Genomic DNA, 16337 nt, shown 5'->3' with positions numbered 1-16337 from the left:
TAAGCATAGAATAACATACACATATATATGTGTATACACACCACACACACATACATACATGCATGCATACATACACATATACATACATGTATATGTATGTATATGTATATATATATATATATATATATATATATATATATATATATATATATATATATATATGTATATATATTATATCCAAAACAAATCCCTTTCTGGGTAGGGGTGTCGCATAAATTATGCAAAAAAGAAGAGAGAACTCTGAGTAGTTCCCAAGTTTAGGTGGAGAGCAACTCCAGTAAGGAGCACTCTGCAACACCAGTGACACTCTAGATTTGCTCACCTCAAACGTCAGTTTATCTAGCAAAGTTTTAAAGCAAAGGATCAGCGCAGTGCCTTCCAAACCGAGCTAGAGAGGGACAAAGTCTTCTGCCATTTGTACAGCAAAGTCATTCTTCTTTTTTACATATATATCTATATGTATATATATACATACACATACACATACATATTGAATGGTGAGTAAAAATGCATTTCTTAAACAGATTTAAAGAGTATGTGTGTAATTTATCGTTATCCGACAGTAGTGACACATATTTCCTAAAATACTATACATATCTAAAATATACACATAATCAGACTAAAACATTTACAAACACAGGCATATGCAGTCCATTGCTGTTTGAATATGGTGGTTATGAAGGAAAGAGCCAACTCTTAAGTAGTCTTCTGAAGACAAGATAGTTATCCGTGGATCTCATATTTAGGGGTATTGAATTCCATATTTTGGCTGCTTGAACGGGGAAGGATGTACCACCTTTTCCTGTATGGTTTTGTTCTAAGGCGGGGGGCAATCTTGAGCAGAGGTTTCTTTGTTGAATGTATTTGGTTATTTTATTTCTAATAAAAAGCAGTCCTTTTCCGTGTATGGCTTTGTGGGTGATACAAAGGAGCTTGAATGTGGATCTTCTGGCAATGGGTAACCAGTGTAGTGCTCTCAAGGCAGGGGAGATGTGGGCTTGTGGCTTTAGATCTAATAGTAGCCTAGCAGCGAAGTCCTGAATACGTTGTAGTTTTTTCATAATGGATAGAGAGGATCCATCGTAGAGGGTATTGGCATAATCCAGTTTAGATGGTAAAAGAGAGATAGTAGCCAACACCTTGTGTGGAAATCCAAGGTGGGGGAAGATGCGCTCGCAGAATCTTCAAGGTAATGAAGCTTGTTTAGGTTAATTTATCCACTTGGGCATTCATTGTTAACTTGGAGTCCATGGTAATTTCTAAGGTTTTTAACTTCCTCTGATAATTGAGGGGGAGGTCTTAGATCGTCAGGCCAGACGTACAGTGGGTCATCATTTTTCCAGTCACCACATATGAGTATTTCTGTTTCGGAGGCATTTAGTTTGAGATGGCTCTAAGTCATCCACTGATCAATGGCTCTGAGGTAACTGAAGATTTGTGAGTTTTTAATGTCTTTGGGGCATTCCAACTTAAGTAGTATTTGTGTGTCATCTGCATGGTTGTAGCACGTGAGCTGAAAATCATTGATCATTTCTGGTAATGATTTCATGTAGCTGTTGAAAAGCAAAGGTGAGATGATTGATCCTTGGGGGACCCCTGCTTTTGTGAGGTATGGTTTGGATGAGAAGGGGGGAGAATAGATAATATTAGTTCTGTTTTGAAGATAGACTGCAATCCAGTTGAGAGCAGTCCCTTCTATGTCGGCTTCATGGCGTCTTTGAACTAACGTGTCCTGGTCAACCGTATCAAAGGCAGCCGAGAGATCCAAGAGAAGTAGTGCTGGAACTCCATCGTGATCAAGTGTGTTTTTAAGATCATCCCAGATTGCTATGAGTGCCTATTCAGTGCCTCTTCTTGGGTGGAATCCAGTTTGGCAGTCTGAAAGTATGGAATTGTCTTCAAAGAATTGTGACATCTGGGCGAATGTTGCTCAGGAAAGGTCAATTTCTGATTAATCCATAGTTGTTGGGGTCCTGCGGGTCTAGGTTTGTTTTCTTCAATAATGGACATATGTATGCCTTTTTCAGGTCTTCAGGAAAGCACCTGTAGTTAAAGAGTTATTGATGATTTTTCTTACAGGTGTGCCAACAGAATAGATGAAAGAATGTTCTTGAAGATGTGTGGTGGACAAGGGTCAGAAGAGCAACCGGAAGGCCTGCTTGCTTTGACCAAATCCATAAATTCAACTTGTGATATTTGTTTGAAGGACTGTAGAGGCTGGGTTGGTTTATTCTTAGAAGTGTTGGTGCTGATGGTTTTCTCCTGTTTTAAATAGGAGTCCAATGTGTCTACCTTAATTGTGTAATGAGTTGCCAGTTTGATTGTGAAATCTTGAGTAGTGGGATGACTTCCTTACATGCATTTACGTTTTCAAAATTCATTGAGAATTTTATACAGTTCTTTGGTTGCAGATTTAGCATTTTGAATTCTGTTTGAGCAGTACCTTTTTTAGCTTTTTAGATTAAAGATTTGTATATTCTGTTAACCCCTTTTCTGCCAGGCCTGTTCCCCTCCTGTGCCGAGCATTATTTTGGCTATTTGGGGCAGTTCGCGCTTAGGCCCTCATAACTTTTGTCCACATCAGCTATCCACTCCAAATCTGCGTCCTTTTTTTCTAACATCCTTGGGATTCTAGAGGTACCCAGAGTTTGTGGGTTCACCCTGCAGGAGACCAAGAAATTAGCCAAAATACAGGGAACATCTAGTTTTTTTAAAAAAAAAATGGGAAGAAAGGGCTGCAGAAGAGGATTGTGTTTTTGTTCCCCTGAAAATTGCATCAACAAAGGGTTTGTGGTTCTAAAATCACCATCTTCCCAGCTTTCAGGAACAGGCAGACTTGAATCAGATAAACACATTTTTCAACTCAATTTTGGCATTTTACTGGGACATACCCCATTTTAACTATTTTGAGTGTTTTCAGCCTCTTTCCAGCTAGTGACAGAAATGGGTGTGAAACCAATGCTGGATCCCAGAAAGTTACACATTTCTGAAAAGTAGACAGAATTCTGAATTCAGAAAGGGGTAATTTCTGTAGATCCTACAAGTGTTTCCTACAGAAAATAACAGCTGAAATAAAACAAATATTGAAATTTAGGTAAAAAACAGCCATTTTTCCCCATGTTTTACTCTGTATCTTTTTTCTGCTATATCATATTTTCAAAAGCAATATACCATTACGTCTGATAGACTTTTCTCGTTGCAGGGATATATAGGGCTTGAGGTTCATTAAGAACTCTAGGTACCCAGAGCCAATAAAGGAGATTCACCTTGCAACGAGTTTTCATTGTATGCTGGACATACAGCAATTAATTTGGTGAAATATAAAAAGTGAGAAATAGGTATCAAGAAAACCTTTGTATTTCCAAATGGGCACAAGATAAGGTGTTGAGAAGCAGTGGTTATTTGTACATCTCTGAATTCCGGGGTGCTCATACTAGCATGTGAATTGCAGTGCATTTCTCAAATAGACGTCTCTTTTACACACTGTCTTACATTTGGAAGGAAAAAATGTCTCCCGATGAAAATGGTACCTCACTTTTATGGGCAGGCCTAATGCTCCTGACAGGAAATACAACATGGACAAATCAAATTTTTACATTGAAATCTTACATGTTTTTTGCAAAGTGCCTAGTTGTAGATTTTGGCCTCTAGCTCAGCCGGCACCTAAGGAAACCTACCAAACCTGTGCATTTTTTAAAACAAGACACCTAGGGTAATCCAAGATGGGGTGAATTGAAGGGCTCTGACCAGGTTCTGTTACCCAGAATCCTTTGCAAACCTCAAATTTTAGACAAAAAAATACTTTTTCCTCTCATTTTGGTGACAGAAAGTTCTGGAATCTGAGAGGAGCTACACATTTCCTTCCATGCCGCATTCCCCCAAGTCACACGATAAAAATGGTACCTTACTTGTGTGGGTAGGCCTATCGCCTGTGACAGGAAATACCCCAAAGCACAACGTGAACACATCACATTTTCCCACAGAAAACAGACCTGTTTTTTTGCAAAGTGCCTAGCTGTGGATTTTGGCCTCTAGCTCACCCGGCACCAAGGAAAACCTAGCAAACCTGTTCATTTTTTCAAACTAGACACCTAGAGAAATCAAACATGTGGTGACTTGTGGGCCTCTCACAAGGTTCTGTTACCCAGAATCCTTTGTAAACCTCAAAATTTGGCTAAAAAAAAACACTTTTTCCTCACATTTTGGTGACAGAAAGTTCTGGAATCTGAGAGAAGTCACAAATTTCCTTCCACCCAGCGTTCCCCCAAGTCTCTCGATAAGTAGACAGAATTCTGAATTCAGAAAGGGGTAATTTCTGTAGATCCTACAAGTGTTTCCTACAGAAAATAACAGCTGAAATAAAACAAATATTGAAATTTAGGTAAAAAACAGCCATTTTTCCCCATGTTTTACTCTGTATCTTTTTTCTGCTATATCATATTTTCAAAAGCAATATACCATTACGTCTGATAGACTTTTCTCGTTGCAGGGATATATAGGGCTTGAGGTTCATTAAGAACTCTAGGTACCCAGAGCCAATAAAGGAGATTCACCTTGCAACGAGTTTTCATTGTATGCTGGACATACAGCAATTAATTTGGTGAAATATAAAAAGTGAGAAATAGGTATCAAGAAAACCTTTGTATTTCCAAATGGGCACAAGATAAGGTGTTGAGAAGCAGTGGTTATTTGTACATCTCTGAATTCCGGGGTGCTCATACTAGCATGTGAATTGCAGTGCATTTCTCAAATAGACGTCTCTTTTACACACTGTCTTACATTTGGAAGGAAAAAATGTCTCCCGATGAAAATGGTACCTCACTTTTATGGGCAGGCCTAATGCTCCTGACAGGAAATACAACATGGACAAATCAAATTTTTACATTGAAATCTTACATGTTTTTTGCAAAGTGCCTAGTTGTAGATTTTGGCCTCTAGCTCAGCCGGCACCTAAGGAAACCTACCAAACCTGTGCATTTTTTAAAACAAGACACCTAGGGTAATCCAAGATGGGGTGAATTGAAGGGCTCTGACCAGGTTCTGTTACCCAGAATCCTTTGCAAACCTCAAATTTTAGACAAAAAAATACTTTTTCCTCTCATTTTGGTGACAGAAAGTTCTGGAATCTGAGAGGAGCTACACATTTCCTTCCATGCCGCATTCCCCCAAGTCACACGATAAAAATGGTACCTTACTTGTGTGGGTAGGCCTATCGCCTGTGACAGGAAATACCCCAAAGCACAACGTGAACACATCACATTTTCCCACAGAAAACAGACCTGTTTTTTTGCAAAGTGCCTAGCTGTGGATTTTGGCCTCTAGCTCACCCGGCACCAAGGAAAACCTAGCAAACCTGTTCATTTTTTCAAACTAGACACCTAGAGAAATCAAACATGTGGTGACTTGTGGGCCTCTCACAAGGTTCTGTTACCCAGAATCCTTTGTAAACCTCAAAATTTGGCTAAAAAAAAACACTTTTTCCTCACATTTTGGTGACAGAAAGTTCTGGAATCTGAGAGAAGTCACAAATTTCCTTCCACCCAGCGTTCCCCCAAGTCTCTCGATAAGTAGACAGAATTCTGAATTCAGAAAGGGGTAATTTCTGTAGATCCTACAAGTGTTTCCTACAGAAAATAACAGCTGAAATAAAACAAATATTGAAATTTAGGTAAAAAACAGCCATTTTTCCCCATGTTTTACTCTGTATCTTTTTTCTGCTATATCATATTTTCAAAAGCAATATACCATTACGTCTGATAGACTTTTCTCGTTGCAGGGATATATAGGGCTTGAGGTTCATTAAGAACTCTAGGTACCCAGAGCCAATAAAGGAGATTCACCTTGCAACGAGTTTTCATTGTATGCTGGACATACAGCAATTAATTTGGTGAAATATAAAAAGTGAGAAATAGGTATCAAGAAAACCTTTGTATTTCCAAATGGGCACAAGATAAGGTGTTGAGAAGCAGTGGTTATTTGTACATCTCTGAATTCCGGGGTGCTCATACTAGCATGTGAATTGCAGTGCATTTCTCAAATAGACGTCTCTTTTACACACTGTCTTACATTTGGAAGGAAAAAATGTCTCCCGATGAAAATGGTACCTCACTTTTATGGGCAGGCCTAATGCTCCTGACAGGAAATACAACATGGACAAATCAAATTTTTACATTGAAATCTTACATGTTTTTTGCAAAGTGCCTAGTTGTAGATTTTGGCCTCTAGCTCAGCCGGCACCTAAGGAAACCTACCAAACCTGTGCATTTTTTAAAACAAGACACCTAGGGTAATCCAAGATGGGGTGAATTGAAGGGCTCTGACCAGGTTCTGTTACCCAGAATCCTTTGCAAACCTCAAATTTTAGACAAAAAAATACTTTTTCCTCTCATTTTGGTGACAGAAAGTTCTGGAATCTGAGAGGAGCTACACATTTCCTTCCATGCCGCATTCCCCCAAGTCACACGATAAAAATGGTACCTTACTTGTGTGGGTAGGCCTATCGCCTGTGACAGGAAATACCCCAAAGCACAACGTGAACACATCACATTTTCCCACAGAAAACAGACCTGTTTTTTTGCAAAGTGCCTAGCTGTGGATTTTGGCCTCTAGCTCACCCGGCACCAAGGAAAACCTAGCAAACCTGTTCATTTTTTCAAACTAGACACCTAGAGAAATCAAACATGTGGTGACTTGTGGGCCTCTCACAAGGTTCTGTTACCCAGAATCCTTTGTAAACCTCAAAATTTGGCTAAAAAAAAACACTTTTTCCTCACATTTTGGTGACAGAAAGTTCTGGAATCTGAGAGAAGTCACAAATTTCCTTCCACCCAGCGTTCCCCCAAGTCTCTCGATAAGTAGACAGAATTCTGAATTCAGAAAGGGGTAATTTCTGTAGATCCTACAAGTGTTTCCTACAGAAAATAACAGCTGAAATAAAACAAATATTGAAATTTAGGTAAAAAACAGCCATTTTTCCCCATGTTTTACTCTGTATCTTTTTTCTGCTATATCATATTTTCAAAAGCAATATACCATTACGTCTGATAGACTTTTCTCGTTGCAGGGATATATAGGGCTTGAGGTTCATTAAGAACTCTAGGTACCCAGAGCCAATAAAGGAGATTCACCTTGCAACGAGTTTTCATTGTATGCTGGACATACAGCAATTAATTTGGTGAAATATAAAAAGTGAGAAATAGGTATCAAGAAAACCTTTGTATTTCCAAATGGGCACAAGATAAGGTGTTGAGAAGCAGTGGTTATTTGTACATCTCTGAATTCCGGGGTGCTCATACTAGCATGTGAATTGCAGTGCATTTCTCAAATAGACGTCTCTTTTACACACTGTCTTACATTTGGAAGGAAAAAATGTCTCCCGATGAAAATGGTACCTCACTTTTATGGGCAGGCCTAATGCTCCTGACAGGAAATACAACATGGACAAATCAAATTTTTACATTGAAATCTTACATGTTTTTTGCAAAGTGCCTAGTTGTAGATTTTGGCCTCTAGCTCAGCCGGCACCTAAGGAAACCTACCAAACCTGTGCATTTTTTAAAACAAGACACCTAGGGTAATCCAAGATGGGGTGAATTGAAGGGCTCTGACCAGGTTCTGTTACCCAGAATCCTTTGCAAACCTCAAATTTTAGACAAAAAAATACTTTTTCCTCTCATTTTGGTGACAGAAAGTTCTGGAATCTGAGAGGAGCTACACATTTCCTTCCATGCCGCATTCCCCCAAGTCACACGATAAAAATGGTACCTTACTTGTGTGGGTAGGCCTATCGCCTGTGACAGGAAATACCCCAAAGCACAACGTGAACACATCACATTTTCCCACAGAAAACAGACCTGTTTTTTTGCAAAGTGCCTAGCTGTGGATTTTGGCCTCTAGCTCACCCGGCACCAAGGAAAACCTAGCAAACCTGTTCATTTTTTCAAACTAGACACCTAGAGAAATCAAACATGTGGTGACTTGTGGGCCTCTCACAAGGTTCTGTTACCCAGAATCCTTTGTAAACCTCAAAATTTGGCTAAAAAAAAACACTTTTTCCTCACATTTTGGTGACAGAAAGTTCTGGAATCTGAGAGAAGTCACAAATTTCCTTCCACCCAGCGTTCCCCCAAGTCTCTCGATAAGTAGACAGAATTCTGAATTCAGAAAGGGGTAATTTCTGTAGATCCTACAAGTGTTTCCTACAGAAAATAACAGCTGAAATAAAACAAATATTGAAATTTAGGTAAAAAACAGCCATTTTTCCCCATGTTTTACTCTGTATCTTTTTTCTGCTATATCATATTTTCAAAAGCAATATACCATTACGTCTGATAGACTTTTCTCGTTGCAGGGATATATAGGGCTTGAGGTTCATTAAGAACTCTAGGTACCCAGAGCCAATAAAGGAGATTCACCTTGCAACGAGTTTTCATTGTATGCTGGACATACAGCAATTAATTTGGTGAAATATAAAAAGTGAGAAATAGGTATCAAGAAAACCTTTGTATTTCCAAATGGGCACAAGATAAGGTGTTGAGAAGCAGTGGTTATTTGTACATCTCTGAATTCCGGGGTGCTCATACTAGCATGTGAATTGCAGTGCATTTCTCAAATAGACGTCTCTTTTACACACTGTCTTACATTTGGAAGGAAAAAATGTCTCCCGATGAAAATGGTACCTCACTTTTATGGGCAGGCCTAATGCTCCTGACAGGAAATACAACATGGACAAATCAAATTTTTACATTGAAATCTTACATGTTTTTTGCAAAGTGCCTAGTTGTAGATTTTGGCCTCTAGCTCAGCCGGCACCTAAGGAAACCTACCAAACCTGTGCATTTTTTAAAACAAGACACCTAGGGTAATCCAAGATGGGGTGAATTGAAGGGCTCTGACCAGGTTCTGTTACCCAGAATCCTTTGCAAACCTCAAATTTTAGACAAAAAAATACTTTTTCCTCTCATTTTGGTGACAGAAAGTTCTGGAATCTGAGAGGAGCTACACATTTCCTTCCATGCCGCATTCCCCCAAGTCACACGATAAAAATGGTACCTTACTTGTGTGGGTAGGCCTATCGCCTGTGACAGGAAATACCCCAAAGCACAACGTGAACACATCACATTTTCCCACAGAAAACAGACCTGTTTTTTTGCAAAGTGCCTAGCTGTGGATTTTGGCCTCTAGCTCACCCGGCACCAAGGAAAACCTAGCAAACCTGTTCATTTTTTCAAACTAGACACCTAGAGAAATCAAACATGTGGTGACTTGTGGGCCTCTCACAAGGTTCTGTTACCCAGAATCCTTTGTAAACCTCAAAATTTGGCTAAAAAAAAACACTTTTTCCTCACATTTTGGTGACAGAAAGTTCTGGAATCTGAGAGAAGTCACAAATTTCCTTCCACCCAGCGTTCCCCCAAGTCTCTCGATAAGTAGACAGAATTCTGAATTCAGAAAGGGGTAATTTCTGTAGATCCTACAAGTGTTTCCTACAGAAAATAACAGCTGAAATAAAACAAATATTGAAATTTAGGTAAAAAACAGCCATTTTTCCCCATGTTTTACTCTGTATCTTTTTTCTGCTATATCATATTTTCAAAAGCAATATACCATTACGTCTGATAGACTTTTCTCGTTGCAGGGATATATAGGGCTTGAGGTTCATTAAGAACTCTAGGTACCCAGAGCCAATAAAGGAGATTCACCTTGCAACGAGTTTTCATTGTATGCTGGACATACAGCAATTAATTTGGTGAAATATAAAAAGTGAGAAATAGGTATCAAGAAAACCTTTGTATTTCCAAATGGGCACAAGATAAGGTGTTGAGAAGCAGTGGTTATTTGTACATCTCTGAATTCCGGGGTGCTCATACTAGCATGTGAATTGCAGTGCATTTCTCAAATAGACGTCTCTTTTACACACTGTCTTACATTTGGAAGGAAAAAATGTCTCCCGATGAAAATGGTACCTCACTTTTATGGGCAGGCCTAATGCTCCTGACAGGAAATACAACATGGACAAATCAAATTTTTACATTGAAATCTTACATGTTTTTTGCAAAGTGCCTAGTTGTAGATTTTGGCCTCTAGCTCAGCCGGCACCTAAGGAAACCTACCAAACCTGTGCATTTTTTAAAACAAGACACCTAGGGTAATCCAAGATGGGGTGAATTGAAGGGCTCTGACCAGGTTCTGTTACCCAGAATCCTTTGCAAACCTCAAATTTTAGACAAAAAAATACTTTTTCCTCTCATTTTGGTGACAGAAAGTTCTGGAATCTGAGAGGAGCTACACATTTCCTTCCATGCCGCATTCCCCCAAGTCACACGATAAAAATGGTACCTTACTTGTGTGGGTAGGCCTATCGCCTGTGACAGGAAATACCCCAAAGCACAACGTGAACACATCACATTTTCCCACAGAAAACAGACCTGTTTTTTTGCAAAGTGCCTAGCTGTGGATTTTGGCCTCTAGCTCACCCGGCACCAAGGAAAACCTAGCAAACCTGTTCATTTTTTCAAACTAGACACCTAGAGAAATCAAACATGTGGTGACTTGTGGGCCTCTCACAAGGTTCTGTTACCCAGAATCCTTTGTAAACCTCAAAATTTGGCTAAAAAAAAACACTTTTTCCTCACATTTTGGTGACAGAAAGTTCTGGAATCTGAGAGAAGTCACAAATTTCCTTCCACCCAGCGTTCCCCCAAGTCTCTCGATAAAAATGGTACCTCACTTTTGTGGGTAGGCTTACTGCCAGCAAAAGGAAATGCCCCAACACACTATCTGGAGACATCAAAATTATCAAAACTACCTGTTTTTGCAAGGGAGGAGCACCTGCGTTTTTGGTCCTGTGCTCAGCAGCAATCTAGGGAAAACTACCAAACCCAAACATTTCTGAAATTTAGACACCCAAGGGAGTCTAGGGAGGTGTGTCTTGCATGGATTCCCCCAATGTTTTCTTACCCAGAATCCTCAGCAAACCTCAAATTTAGCTACAAAAATCACATTTTTCCCACATTTCTGTGTGGGATCACAGCACTAGGACACATTTCATACTATCCAACGTTCCCCTCAGTCTCCCAGAAAAAATTATACCTCACTTGTGTAGGTGGGCCAAGTGCTTCTGACAGTGAAGAGCCAAAAACATGTCAAAATTGAGGGGGAACCAAAGCGGGTCGAAAAGGGCAGTTTGAAAAAAAACATTTTTAGGCTGACAACTGCAGCATAATTTTTATCGGTATAGATGAGAGAATGTTGGGTGATAGAAATGTTGTGGATTCCTACAGATTCCGGAAGGTTCCATCACAAAAATGTGGGGAAAATGTGTGATTTCCAACAAAGTTGGAGATTTGCTGGGCATTGTGGGTAAGAAAATGGTGTGGGGTGCATGTGAAACACACACCCCTGGAATAACCCAGATCTTTAGTTTTCAGATGTGTCTAGGTCTCGTGGATTTTTCTACATGGCAGTGTCCCAAAGTCAATAAAGTGCATCCCTCAACATTCCAAGTGGGACGATTTTGAGAGTTAGCCAAGCTCTCATGGCCCAAATGTAAAACCAAAACCCAAAATAATTAAATGTCCCCATGCTTGCTGTGGAATAAGATGTTTTAGTGTGTGGGGGAGAGCTGAAAGACTGTTACCCCCTTCAGTTGGGGTGGGGGCATAACCAGGCCCATACTAGTTGGTAGCCACCACCTCACTATTTTTTTTTCTATTCCCTGGCATCTAGTACACTTTCTGGCCCCCCAGGATGTGGATCAGGGGTAATTGCCCCATCTGCCCACTGGTGGGCAGAACAACTTTGGCTCCATTTATTTGGGGTGGGGGTATGGCAATACCTCCACCCTCTTAGAAAAAAAATCTTCCCTGGTCTCTGTTGGGCTTTCTGCCCCCTCCTTGGAAATAGGCCAATCTGCCCCCAAGGGGGGCAGATATGGCCAACAGTAATGTGCCCCCATGGGGAGCGACCCTTAGCCAAGAGGCTGTTCCCCCAAAGAAAAAAAACACACCAATTCCTGGTGCCTAAGTGGTTTCTGCCCCCAAGGGGAGCAGAAATGGCTAAAATAAATTTGCCCCCCCCAGGCGATGGGCCCTTGCCTAAGAGGTCGCTCCCCTTGCGTGAAATTGGAACAAAAAGGAGGGCAGATATGGCCAACAGTAATGTGCCCCCCTGGGGAGCAACCCTTACCCAAGGGGCTGCCCCCCCAAAGAAAACACACACATACACACACACCAATCCCTGGTGCCTAAGTGATTTCTGCCTAAGGGGTCGCTTCCCTTGCGTGAAATTGGTGCAAGAAAAAAAAGCCCCGGTGCCTAGTGGTTTCTGCCCCTCTAGGGGGCACATCGGCCTATCAAAAATCACCCGATCTGCCCCCAAGGGGGGCATAAATGGTCTAAATACAATTTGTCCCCAGGGGAGTGACCCTTGCCTAAGCATCCAGCTTCCAGCGCGTGGGGGAGGTGGGCTCGGGTGAGGTCAGCCGCGATCGTGCGCTGACGACATCAGACATCGCTGGGGAGGGGTCAGGGGGTCGGGGGGGTCGGGGGTAGAAGGGTAAGGGCTTCCCCTTCCATCCCTGCCTGAAGCCCACGGAGAGAGCCCTAGTGCTCCCTCCAAGCTCATGTGCCAGGACATAATGGTTAAGTCCTCGGAACAGGAGCACTGTTCCGGTGGACATAACCATTACGTCCCTGGCACAGAAGGGGTTAAGTTTGTGTAGCTGCAGTTTGTCTTGAATGTTGTTTGTTTTGAGCCAGGCCCGCTGCAACCTTCTGAATTGTTGCTTTTAGTTTTTAAGTTCTGTGTTTCTCCAAGGTGTTGGTTTTCATTTGTCCTGTTTAGTTTTTCTGAGTAGTATAAGGATATCAAAAGCTCATAATGTTTTGGAACAGAATTAATGGTGTCTAGCTCTGTGTTGGCTGTTAGTTGTGTTTGTAAGTCATCACAACTGAGCTTGCTCCATGGTCGATCGGTGCATGCATGTAAGTAGCTGTGGGGTATGTTAATTTGTGGTGATTTATGTTGGAAAGTTATCAAATGCGATGCTGTGAACGGTAACTAGTTCATGCTTAGCAGAAATTACATCTAGGATTTGTCCAGCGATGTGTGTGGGATTGTGTACAATCTTATGTAGGTTCAATGCGACTAGGCCAATGGTGATAGTTTTTGGATGGGGTATATTGGGTTTGTCAAACCAAATATTTAGGTCCCCAGGAATGCATAGGTTTGAGTATAATGCAGTAAGGTTTGAGATTGTATCTAGAAAGGCATCTGGAAATGTTGAGTTGTTAGGTGGAGGTCTCTAAAGGAGGAGAAAGTTATAGGAGGAAGTTGGAGTAGGGTGACATCTGGTGAGAAGGGCTTCACAACCTTGTATGGAAACGTTGTCTGTTTTACTGAGATTTATTGCTTGTTTGAAGCAATATAATATAATAGCTAGTCGACTTCCTCTCTTGCCTATACGGTTTTGTGTGATGGTTTGATAGCCTGGAGGAATGGCTTCATGCAACACTGGGGCCATGTCATTTCCCTACCATGATTCTGATATGAATAGTAAGTCAGGTTGTGTGTCTGTGAGCAGGTCGTAGATTTGGTGCTTGTTTTTTCAGAGTGATCGAGCATTTATGAGCTGGCAGTTTAAAAAAAGTGCGTTAGTGGCGGTATTGTTTTGTTTAGGAGAAGGGTGAGCAATATTTTTTGAGCTTGTATGTGTGTTGTTAGTTTTGATATCTGTGTGAGGGCAACAATAGTCCTGTTTTTCAATATAGTGTTCCTCTTCTAGCAAGCTTAGGAGGAATTTTGTTGGGTCTGTGCATGTCAATGGTGGACTTAGTGGCTGAGAGAGACATGAAGAGTATACTTTTTTTTTGTAGGGTAGCCTTATTATGTACTAGACAAGGGGATGTGAAGTTGTTAAGAGTGGTATTTTGTTTATTTTGTTTGTGTCTGTTTAGTGTGTAAGAAGTATGGGTGAGGGGTGGTGAAGGAGCATGTGGATCATAATGTAAGGCTCTAAACTGTGCAATAGATGAGAGGCGGGTGAATGAATGTTGCTGTGTTGGGGTGCTTGTGATAGATGTTTGTGAAGAGTAAGAATGTAGGGGTAAAGATTGGTCAGGATTTGTATTCTTGATGTAGTCATGAGGATGGGAGTGGGTGTGACGGAAAGTATAGTGAAAGTTTGTGTTAGTTTGATGTGCTGATGTGCGTGGTCTGTATTGTTTTTTGTGTAATAGTGGGAGGGGATATTAATGTAGTTGTTTTCTGTGAAGGATTTGTATGTGAGTTAGTGCTGGTGGGTAGTATTAGAGTATTACAAGGGGTGTTGATGTGTTTTGGAGATGAGTGTATGATGTGTGTAAGCGTGGATGGATGTGTGTCACGGGAGTTTGTGTTAGTTGTGATGACTGGAAGAGGTAAAATGTGTGGTGGAGTGGAGTGTGAGATGTTTATGGTTGTATGTAATTGGTGAAGAGAGGGGAAGGGTGTTTGTAGATGGAGCGCTGGAAGGCTGGATTTAGGTATTGTCATGATAAAAGGGGGTTTGGCAGGTGCAAATAGAGGATAGTGCTGTAGGTTTGTATGAACATGGAGTGTGTATCTGGATGGCTGTAAAGAATGTATAATGTGGTTTTGTGTTGTGTAGGTGATGGCAGGTTGTGTTAGTGGGAATGGACAAAGTTGTGTTTGCTGTGAGATTGAAGGTGTTTTACTGTTTTAGTTATGGTGAATATATTTATCGGTGGGTATATGGGGTTTGGTGTTGGTTGATGAGACATTGCAATCTGAATGAGGTCAGTTTGTGATGCAGGAGTTTTATGTCTTTGCTGGTAATGTGTTTGCATGTTGATGGATGTGTAGGGAGTAAATTACTTTCTGGTAAATAGACAATTTGGCAGCATTTTTGGCCCTAGGCCCTACCAGTCCCGAACAGGCCCAAATAGGCAACTTCCCTTGTCCTCTGTGCCCTTAGTCACAATGCCCCGGCTGAGACACCCTGAGCTCTAGGCTTAAATAGCCCTACTAGCCAATAGAAACCCAGTCGTAACCCTAACCAATCAGATTTGTAATACTAAATCTCACAACCAATGGGAGACCCAACCCTATTCACCAATCAAACCCACAATCCTGACAACCAACGACAACCCCAACTCTAAAACCAAAAACCAATAGTAATCTCAACCCAAGTACCAATCACAATGCCAACCCTAAAAACCAGGAGCCAATAGGAATCTCAACCGTAGTACCAATTACTAATGCAACCCTAATCCCTAAATCAATAGAAAGACCAATCCCAACAACCTATCACAACACCATATGCAACAAACAATAGAAACCAAGGGCCAAGTTAACTGAAGGCCCAGCCCCTGTGGGAAGGGGGAAGGGAGCTGCTGCTCTATTTAGAATCTCCTTGGATACAGACAGGCTGAATCCACACTTCCAAGCGAGCAGAGTCTACTTTCCAGATAAGGGAGGAATTGTAAAAACACTGTAATACTGCTTGTCACGCACTCAGAAATGTGGCTTTTTTAAGGCAAAACAGGTAATGCAGACAGTTTCTAAACACAATTTAAATGACAGAAACAGATTAAGCAGTCTCCTATACACACTCTGGTTAGCCACTGAGGTGTATGTAGCCTTCTTACTTAAAAAAGAAAGGTGGGGTTTATGAAGTCTTTTGCCACAAACTAGGAGGGAAGTTTCAAACAGTCACAGCTAAAAAAAACAGCACTTTAAAAGGCCAAGCTGCCTGAAACACAGAGAGAAACACTGAGTGCGGTACAGTGTAGTGAATTGTGAAATGCAGGTAAATACTCCTGGTTTTCAGTTGTTGTGGTCGAACTTTCTTAGCTGGTATGCTTGATCACTTGGAATGGATTGCATGTGTATGTTAAAAGTGCGCTTAGATTGACTCATTGCATTAATGATGTGTACACTAGGACAGGCAACACATTACTGTGAAATACACAGTCATATTGTGAGTTGTTGAAACCTTGACATTATTTATATGTTTGACAGTTTGTATCATGCTTGGCTGGACATAGGTAGTTGCATAGTATATATTATTATCGCACAGATATTGCAGTCCTATGCAAATGTAATACACATTGCAATGCCTGATTACGCCCAAACTTGAAGAACATACGAGCTGTCTGCGTTACTGATATAGAAAATGGTACAGATGCAATACACACTCAGGGAATGCCATACACTTGCTGCTTCAGCCAGTCTACAGTTTATGTGGCAACTAGGACACAGATTGATGGCCTAGATATGAAATGTATATGGCTAGGCCTATTTGACACCTGTTAACATGTGGGATAAATCATTTACCA

This window comes from Pleurodeles waltl, chromosome 5, assembly GCF_031143425.1.
Source record: "Pleurodeles waltl isolate 20211129_DDA chromosome 5, aPleWal1.hap1.20221129, whole genome shotgun sequence".
Classification (NCBI taxonomy): domain Eukaryota; kingdom Metazoa; phylum Chordata; class Amphibia; order Caudata; family Salamandridae; genus Pleurodeles; species Pleurodeles waltl.
This window is presented reverse-complemented; position numbering follows the sequence as displayed.